Here is a 10,739-nt window from a genome sequence, read left to right as displayed (position 1 = left end):
ACTGGGATTTGAACCTATATGACTGTCTTCAAAGTCCCAGCTTAATCACTACACTTAGCCAGCATGGAATCTGGAACAAAATATTTGCTAAATAAATGTGACTTTCTACCATCTCATCACTGGATTTGACCATTTCAGACTCTAAGAATTGAAATTCATATCATTCAGCAAATGGTTCACTAAAGCACACTGAGGCCACAGTTCCCAGGAAGATGAGTGAGTATTATTTGATGCGCCCAGTCTCCTTGTTCCTACTGTGGATGCCACCTCTACTGCTGGATTACTGGAGCAACAGTGTCCACAGACCCCTGATGCTCAGCGTAAATATTTTAGAATTAAAAGAGAAATTTAGCTTGCCAAAGAAACTAGAGTACATAAAGCCATCTCTAGGTACACCATTCCTGTGAAGCCATAATCATTTGATGACAGGCACCTGGGTTCAGTGGAAAGAGCACTGGACTGAAAGTCAGGAATTATGTACCTCAGTTTTGCTACTTGCTGGCTCTATGACCTTGAGCAAATCATTTCTCTTGGCCTCAGTCCATCTGTTCAATGAAGAATTAGAGTAGATGGCAATGCTGAGGTCCCCCCTGACTGTGGCTGTATATGGTTTCAAAGAACCTTGTACTTAGAAACCTGAATTTTTAAAAGCAGGAGGTAGGATAGAGGCCATTGGATGGAGGAGGGAAGTTTCTAATGAAGTGCCTGGAGTCGAAGTCTGTCTCCTGGGGGTTGCTTTGTAGCTAAAGAGCTCTGGGGGAGGTGTCACTTCACTAACTTTGTACTGTACAGAGTAAGAAGAACAAATTAAATCTGAGCCACTGCATGCTAACACTGAGAAGGATTTTTAAGCTCATTAAATTTTTGATCCTTCAAGTCAGTATTTTTGCCTCCGAAATAAGGCAGTCGATGTCCAGAGAAGTAAACTGACTTAACCAGCCTCCAAAGTGTGATGGGAGATGTCTCAGGCTGTAGTCACGGGCCAAGGTGAGAATGGGTGGGTGCTGAGAACATTCTCAGAAAGTGTGTGAAGCTGAGAAAAGGTTATAGAATTCGTAATGGAGCCAGAATGTATTACCTAACACCAGGAACAAATTCTCTAGAAGTATTTTGCATTTGTTGCTACAATAAACATTATGATGAAAAACAAGAACACAGAAGGTAAGAATCACCAGAGTTGTGTGTATTATGTGTGTGTGTGTGCGTGTGTGTGTGTAACCAGCTGATGCAATCCCCATTGGCACAAATTAAGTTTAATTTAGAGCCTGAGCTTGCTATGCAGAGGCCAGTGTAATACATCCTTCTGTATAGCAGAATATTTTATCTAATAAAATAGTATTTCTATCAAGACAAATAACTCTATGGTATTGCAACTTGCTCTATATCAAATGAGTTCTGATACCCTGAAATCCATGATTTTGAAACTGCCAATCTAGACATCTTTAAAGTCAATGGCCTCACTGTGGCCAATTTCTTGAAGTTTGTGATCATAATTTAAATCCATAAAATAGTTTAAAAATAAATCTCCAACTAGAAAATAAGAGTGATAAAAAAGAGAGAGAGAAAAAAAAAAAGAAAGAAAAACGTTTCTCTAATTTGTTGTTTGGCTCGATAAGAATTATTTTATAAAGCTTATTATTCTGTTGTTGCTCATCAAAATATTACAAAAATAAACATTGTCACTCTGGAAATGGTGCACTAATGAAAAATAATTCTTGACTAGGGTCAATATCATATTCCTAAGGGGCATTTGGGAAAAGGGAGGGATATGTTTGGAGCTAGATCAATGACTAGAAGTTTCTACTGGCACTCAGTGGCCAGAGACCAAGGACCTAAATGTGCCTGACAGTTCCACAATTAAGAATTTTCCTTCCCAGAATGTTCCATCCTTGCTGAGCCTAAATAGTAAGCTCCTCCATAATCTGTTGGTTTGTTGGTACAAAGAGCCCAGGTAATAGTCTCAATTTCCACTTCAATTTCCAATGTTTTGTTCCCTGATGGAAATATTTCTCCCTTGGGAACCAAGACCACTAGCTCAGCTGAGTCCAAAGTGGTAGGAACAGGAAGCAAAGGAAAAATAAAATACAAAAAATCTAAATCACTAGTGTATTTTGAGAGGTCATTTTGAGAGAGCTTTTCCAACTCAATTCTTGGAGCTGGGAAAAATGGCATCGAATCTTGGTTGCTAATTCAGAGCATATGTCACATCCTACAGAACATTAGCCTAGCCCTGCAAAGTGCCATCACCTAGATGGTTCTAAAACTGAATCTCCTAAAGGCCATCCAACTGCTCGGTCAGGCCAGCTGCTTCAGGAAGATAGGGAATACAGTAAGCTGAATGAATTACTTGAACATGAGCTCATTGCCAGATTTCATTTGCTTTAAAATGAGTTCCCAGTAGAAGCAATGCTATACGGAATATTACAATGATAACAGAGTATTCTCTAAGTCCACTGCTGAGTGTCCAAATGTCAATACCAGAGATCAATGCTTAATCCTTGATAAGGACACAATTCTATAGGGAACCAGAAACCATCTAGTGGCAGTTTGATTACACTGGACCATTTCTAACAGGGAAGGAGTAGACCTTTGTTCTCACTGGAGTAGACAATTACTATAGATATAGGTTTGTCTTCCTTCTCCACAGTGCTCCTGCTTCTTGTGGACTTTCAGAATGCCTTATTCACTATTACATACTCCCCCACTTAGGCCTCTCAACTTAGCTGCTTAGGCTTCCTCACTGCATAGTGGTTGATTTCCAAGAAGAAGCATCCCAAGACGAAGGAAATGAAAGCTACCAGTACTCTTTAACCAAGGATCAGAAATCCCAGAACATCGTTCTCATCATATTCTATTGGTGAAAGCAATCACAAGGCCAAATTTAAGGAAGTGGGAAATAAACTTCAATTCTTGATGGGGAAGTGGCATGTGCCTCCAGGGAGGGAAGGAATCAGTGGTGGTCATCTTTGGAGTCTGTCTACCACAGTGCCTGATCATTTTTCCTTATCCTCCAAAAAGCTTAGCGCCTTGAGAAAGTTATGTCACATTCTATGGTGTAAGTAGAGATTGATATTATATTGCAAAACAATAAACTAAGGATCAGAGAGGAAAAATAGCTGAAGAGTAAACTAAATCCAGCAAACTCAACTCCAAAACGTTAGCAGAAAGGAACGGTAAGGCTGCTCACCTTGAACACAGCAAAGGAAAGCATCACAGATACCTAGCCCACCACTACCACCCACTTCTGCATACCCAATCTTGATGTATAAGAATCCTTTCCTTTCCTTTTTCTCCTTCCCTCATTACCACCATTGAGCTTCTCTTCTGTGCCATTGCTCAAGGCACTATCAGAGCTACATCCATGCCTCAGCCCCACTTGTCTCAGCCACAGACTAAAACTTAAACTGTCCCAGTCTTCAAGCTCTTGAACTCTTATCCCCACAAACTCTGTTTTCCTTTGTGTTTATTTTGAGCACATGACCTGGTTTTTGAGAGAGCCATTTACCAGGAAATGTGATATAGCTATTGACAAAGGAGGTAAACAAACAAACAAAAAAAGATGGAGCATTGAGAAAAATTATCAAGTCCTCAAAAACTATTGTCTCCATTTTCAGGATATTTGATTCAAAATAAAAGAAAGCCTCTTTCCCCCTATTTTAAAGCAGGGGCAAGGCCTAGCAACATTACACATGGGGAAGCAGCAAATTTTTAATTTATTCATTCAAAAAACTGAATTCTTAACTACTATGTGCCAGGCTCAATACTAGGTACTTGGATATAATAATTAATTAGTCCCATCCATTCCAGGTCCAATGCCATCAATCAGCCAGGTGATCCAGACTAACTCAGAGCATTTTATGACCTATGTCATAAGAACTGAACCTTATGTAGACTCCTATTGCCAGGCAGCCACTGGAAATGTATTTTCTTCAAGAATGAATTGTGGCCCCTCTACCCTGGAAGTTGGTTTCCTGAGGCGGGCTTAGAAAGATATGCAGTTGTTCAACTCTAACAAGATGGTTTTTCACGGAATATCTGAAAGGCATAAGGGCATAGTACATTATCAGAAAGCCTTACTGTGGTTGAATATCATACTCATGGAGTTCAGAGGACAGGGCACAACTTCTCTTTACTTTTCTGTCAAGTCACCCATTAGAACACTGAGAATCCACCTAAGATGTGTGTCCAGAACTTTCCCTTCTCTCTCTGATATTCTTCCTGTCTTCTATCTCTTCAGCTCTTCCGCTTTATCTTTAAGGCCTTGATTTAGTCTTCAAAGTGGAGCATCTAAAAGCAAATATGCCTTTTTTCTACTGATTGCAGAAAATTGTAGGTGGTCAGTATCAGTAGAAAAAAGGTATATTTGATTCAAATACATTCAAAGGTGTATTTGAATCTGCTATGATTCATTAGCAATGTTTCTGTCCCTTCATTCTATTAGATTAGAGACCCTCTACTCATCAAGGTGAAGGGAAGAAGAAACTAAAGGGTGGAGGAGAAAGAAAATTCTCTCATGCCACACACTGCCCTCCCTCCAACAACCATGGGAAGAAAAGCAATGAAGAAAAAGTCTGATTCTCTCCCTTGCAAGTGAGAAGGAACTGCTCTGGACAGCAAATGTGTGTTTCATAGCAGCACAGAGTAACCCCGGATCACATTTGCATTCAATTACTTTGGCTGAGCCTTTACCATGTAACTTGGAAATAAAAGTATATAGAACAGAATCAAGGAGTAGAAGGGTTCTGGGAAATTACCTAGTCCAATCCTGATTAGATGCACCAGTGACTGATTCATCACATATGAAACCTAAAACAGGCATAAGATAATCGGCTTTTAATTTAGTGTGAATAGGACTCTTCACTTAGAGTGAGAAAACTTTTCACTGTCGACCTTCAGACAGACCAAGTGATACAGGATTCAGGTTACTACCGAAGTCCAGGTAATCATGGACACCTGTTGACAGTCCAGCAGTAAACCAGCCTGAGTGTGAACACCCCAGGGCCACTGAGCTCACTCTCTCCAGAGGCAGAGGATTTATCTACCTTTCGGCTGTTAGAAAGCTCTTCTTGGCTGTATGCCAACCTCTCACTCTCTCTACTCTCACTCTCCACTCCCTGTGCCTTCCGATACAGAGCACTTAACGAAGTGCCAGCCCACAGTAAGCAATCCATAAATATTAATACTTTTAGAGAGGAGGAAATGTGGTGCAGTTTCTCTGACAGAAGCTTCTATTTAAATAATTTATTAGAGTCTGCATTGCCAGAACACCACTGCTTATTTTATTCTTTAAACAAGAAAGCTTCTAAGAATACCTCATATTGAACTGAAACACAGCTTTTGGAGAAAGACAGTACTATTTATCCTATTCACTGACATAATTTTCTGTAATGGCAAAAGCAACAGTCTTTATTTGTTTATCTGTATATGGAAACTTTCAAGCACATATAAAAGTGGGGGGAAAATGAAACCGCACCTACCCATCGCCCAGCTTCAACAACCACCAGTCGTCTCTAAAACATTTTCTTTAACACAATATCTGAGATGTCCTTTAAAATAATATGAGTGGGGGTACATATGAAACATAATTAACCATGAGTTCGTAATTGTTGCCTCTGGGTAGTGAGTATATGGACATTTATTATACTATTCTCTACTTTTTTACTCTGAAAATTTCCATGATAGAAAGTAAATAAATAATTTTTTTTTCTTTTGCTCATCGTCCTCTCCTTTAAAACCATGAACCCATGCACCTAGAGGTACCTATGGGCTTCTAACTTACCCCTTTGTGGTCTGAGTTTTTCCATGCATCTTCCCATCATTGTACTGAAAACCTTATAAATATAAAACAGTCTGAATTTGTTCTTTTTCGGCCTCACATATATTTACCAACAAATGTCTATATTTGAAATACATAGTATACACATGATACGTGGGTAATTAGTAGTGCCATTATCCAAATGCCTAGCTTCTCGGACCAAAAGAATTTCCTATTAAAAGAATTGGACAATCCTGGTGAAAAACAAAAGTTAAATAAAGTTTCATTCATTCAACATCTGTCCACTTAGTAACTCTTATTTGCTAAACGCTACACAGGTTATGGAGGCACAAAGACAAATTATTCTTCAACCTGCTTTCTCAACCAGTGTTCAGGTAAATTTTATAGTGCTGATAAAAATAAAAGACCATAGGGATCTCCAGCATCTAGAATATTGCTCAACATGTAGTAGATATTCAATAAATATTTGTTGAGTGAATAATGTATGAGTGCATTGTTGGATATCACATTCTAATGCCCAGCCTCCCAACGATGAATTAATTATAAAGAAGTAATTTTTGAAATTCAGTGGAAAAAATAGGGAGAATTTACTCTCCCATAGTCATCTTTCTAGGGCCTCAACTTTTGACTGGCTTTGGTTTAGAGGTTAATTTGAGAGTTTAAAGGTAACTTTCTGGTTGCAATATTTAATAGAGGTGAACAAAATTGGAGAGTCATGTGCAATATAAAAACAAAACAAAAGAGCAAGGAAAAAAACAGGTGCATTCTTCACAGCTGTTCCCACTTTATTAAAAACTGCTCTCACTTTCTCTTAGAAGCCAACATTATCTTTCAAGGATTTAAGTTAATTTCATTGTAGATCTGATTCAGGAGCAAAGGAGTAAAGGGTTCCTCACTTTTTAGCCACTTGGGAGCTGAGAATCTTCAGATTCCAGATTCTCTCTCTTTGGTGCCCCAGAGAAGTTAATACTTTCCCCAGCATCCAATTCTAGGCCCAGAGTGTGACTCCTGTATGAATAAAAGAAAGATGTTCTAGGGAGAGAGAGCCTACCCCGAAATGGATATAGGTCACACCTACCTTGGAGTTGGGCGGCAGGATGTTCATTGCCAGAGAGAGCCCAGAAGAGAAGCAGGAAAGTGAGGCCTGAGGCTAGACCTGGCAATAGACTGAGACTGGGAGGCCGGCCCACAAGGCAAGTATCAAGTCAGTTTTCCTGCCAGCTGTCTGAGGCACCAGGTCCAGAAGCTGCATTTCCGCTCTATCAGATACCAGGAGTCAAGCCCCAGCTCAGGGAGCCTTGACAAGCTCCACCAATAGAAAGCCAAGGGACTGGAAACTCCTTATCTGAGTGCCGTGGGAAACGGGTCCAGAAGGCCCAAGCATATAAACACACCAGCCCAGAAGCAGCCAAGTCTTCCCCAGAGTGAGCTCATGGGTTATAGTGACCCAGGCATTGCCCCACATGACAGCCACCTTAGGGCTTTGGCATCCACAACCTTTCCAGCTTAGGAGGTACCTTTACGCTTTTCTTTGGATTCTTTGCCACTGTTTGACTAAATTGTATTTCAAACACCTGGGACCTATGCTCCTGGAAGCAACCTGCATCTCACATGACTAAGTGGTGCCACATACCCCTGCATATACACAGGTCTGTCTTAGGTGTAAATATGATACTCAGTGCCTATCTACATATATGAACTCTCAGAACTGTAGGGGGAGTGATAGTATTAGCAAGAATCATGTGGAAAGAACAAGAAAGAGAAAATTCTGCATTCTGTCACTGACTTTCTGTGACCTAGAAACTTGACCTGCCTGGTCCTACATTTCCATGTCCCTAAAATCGTAAATTGTACTCTATGTCTTTAAGTTTTCTCCCTGCCCTAACAATTTGTGGACCCATAATTACATGAAACACCTATAGCTTTTATATTTCATATAATAATAAAGGCAGGATTTTCTTCCTCAAAACCTCTCTAGATTCTCCAAAATATATACAAAGAGTTACTTACTATTTTCCCAATGAAGATGTATTGCTATGCCCATAATTTTTACTTATTAAATATTTTCTGAATAAATAAGGACTGATGGTTGTCTAGAAAATGCCTCAAATTTTTTAATGACCAAAGTTATAAAATAATCACACTCTAATCCAGACACCTCTAGGTTATTTTTTACCTGAATCAATGTGTCCTCCAAGCTTTTTCTGTTCAATTAAACTCAACAGAGTCTACAAAAGAGGGATGCACCAGTGTGGGAATCAAGCCCTGCTCTGTGCTTTGGTGCCACCACACGGGGTTAATGACTCTGCGTGGCACTCAAGTTCCCCAGTGATCCGATCTCAGTGTAACTCACCAAGCACAGCTCTCACCACCTTACCCATTTTTTTCAACCCACCTAGCTGGTGCCTCTCTTTTCCCAGAACAGGACCTGGAATCCCACCTTTTTCTTTCTCCTTGCTCTTTATTCCACCTGAAATGCCTTATTTCTATCTTCATAGAACATCATTTTACTCAGCCTGATATGCTCACTCCTATATACTGGGACAGGGGAAGGGAGTTCCTGTGGTATCTATAGCAGCCCACATTTTCCATACCACATTTACAAGGATTGCTAGCATTCAGTGAGCACTTACTATATGCCAAGAAGGCACCCTGCTAAAGATTTACATTTTATCCTCACATTAACTCTATGTTTTTCTGCCTTTCATGAATGATAAGCCTTCAAATGGTTCAACTACTTGTTCTGGGTCACTTGGTCAGAAGGTGACAAAGGAGGGATTTGAACCTGGGCAGTCTGATGACAGTGCCCACTCTGTTAACCACTGTGCCAGGTGACGGCAGGATTATCTGTCTTCTCCAAGAAAAGGTGAGAACTTTGAGGTCAGGTTCCTCCTCCAGCTTACTCACTAACATATGGAGTACAGTATTAAAAGAAGATGGTGTTCGATGAATGAGTTACAATCCTGCCTGCACTGGGAAGATTCTTCCACTGTTTCCTCCAAGAATATACTTTCTCTACATCCTTAGTAGGAAATTTCCAAGACATTCACAAATGGTCTACCACCATCCTTAATTCCTGGAGCTGTGGTAATTGTGTTCTTTGATTGTTTTTGCACATTTAGGTAGGAGATAGATCTATAATTTCCCCAGGCTACTGCAAATTAAACTGCAAGTCACCTCTGGGGAAAAGAATCCTGAATTCAGGCTCCAGGTTTTCCATAGATGGAGATCAGCTAAATAGAGACTTACAAAGCACTCCCCTCAGGGAATAGATTCCCAGCCAGCCCTTGGGGCTGGCAGGGACCAAACCCAGAAGGTGCCTTTCCTATGAAAGAATTCCAAGCAGGGCAAAAGTGGCTGCTTTTTGACCATGGGCAACCTGACCTCAGTTTCTCCTTAGAGGACAGCCATACTTAAAGTTTTGACAGCTTGGCTTATTCTGTTTAGCTAATACATTGGCTGCACTTAGAGTAAGGCTTTATTTTCCATTGGTTTGTTTTTTTAGAAATTTTGCCAGTGATTCATCCAGTTTCATTCCATAAGACTTGGATTTAAGCATTAGGATATAGTAAACATCTGTCCACAGCCTTGCCTTATAACTAGAAAGAGACATACTTACATTGTAGGTACATGGATGGGCTTCATTTAGCACAAAGGCTGGTACCAACATATTAATTCGCACATAACTGATTTCACACTGACAGCCAAGTCAAATTTCAATCTAGTTTTATCTGTAAACACATTAGGTGTTTACATTATGAAGGCTTGATGTTATAGTCCACATAGTTCCATCTCTACATGTCTAAGATGCATACTACAAGAACCAAACAAGTAATTATAGAAGAATTTTACTCACCCGCTTTTCCAAAAGGAGACAAAGTGATCAGTCACAAGCTGTAGCAACATTTCTCATATTTCTTTGTTTCTCTCTTCTACTTTCTACCTCTGTGTCCTCTGGTACCTCTCCTTTGCTACCTCCACCTCTCTACCACATCACCCACCTCCAGTCTCTGTGGCCTCAGTTTCCTCATCTCTCATTCCTACCTTTCTCCTTAGGTCATTTTCCTCTGCCATGGAATCCTTTTTGACCCATTCTCACAAAAGTGTAGAAACCGGGCTGACAATGACACTTCTAAAGTGGGAGGATGGGGAGAGCATGGGGGAGGGGAGGGAAAGGTTGTTCTGGCACCAGGCATTATGGTGTTCAGTTTGGTGGACTGGAGGGAGAGAGAAGTATGTGGATAATACCTAATTAATATTAATTTTCACATCAGAGTCTTAATGCTAGATATACATACAATCATAAATTTATTTTATTTAGTGCCTCAAGTATTATTATAATAATGAAAATAGAAATTAATATACGCTCCAACTTTCTTGAAAAAAAGATCAAAGTAGCCCTCAAAGATACATAAAATATAACAATATTGTCTATTTTAAAATAGCCAAAAATATGAAATAAAATAACATATGCATTTTTCTTTAACTTACAATCCTATGTTTAGAAATCGATGCCTAAAACATATTGGTAAAAACTGAAAATCATGTACACAAAAAGCTATTCATTCTAAGATTATTTGTAGTAGCCATAGATTGGAAACAACCTAAATGCTTATGAATAAGGACTAGATGAATAAAATATGGAATATCCACCCAATGGAGAACTATAGAGCTGAACAAAGGGCTGAGAATTGTCCCTATAAGATGTTATAGAGCAATTGCCAAGATATACTCCTAACTTTAAAAAAGTAAAAAGAAATAACCAAAGGGCAGAACTGTATATAAAGATTGCTACCTTTAAAAAAGATTGCTACCTTTAATCTTAGAATAAGAGATAAATATTTACATATATTAAAATAAATGGAAGGATAAATTTTAAAAAAACAATGTATATTATTGTCTATGAGGGAAAACAAGAACGGGGTGGGTCAATTATGAAAAGAAAGACAACCAGGAATTATGT

The sequence above is a fragment of the Pteropus medius genome, unplaced genomic scaffold (assembly GCF_902729225.1).
Source record: "Pteropus medius unplaced genomic scaffold, Ma_sr-lr_union100, whole genome shotgun sequence".
Classification (NCBI taxonomy): Eukaryota; Metazoa; Chordata; class Mammalia; order Chiroptera; family Pteropodidae; genus Pteropus; species Pteropus medius.
This window is presented reverse-complemented; position numbering follows the sequence as displayed.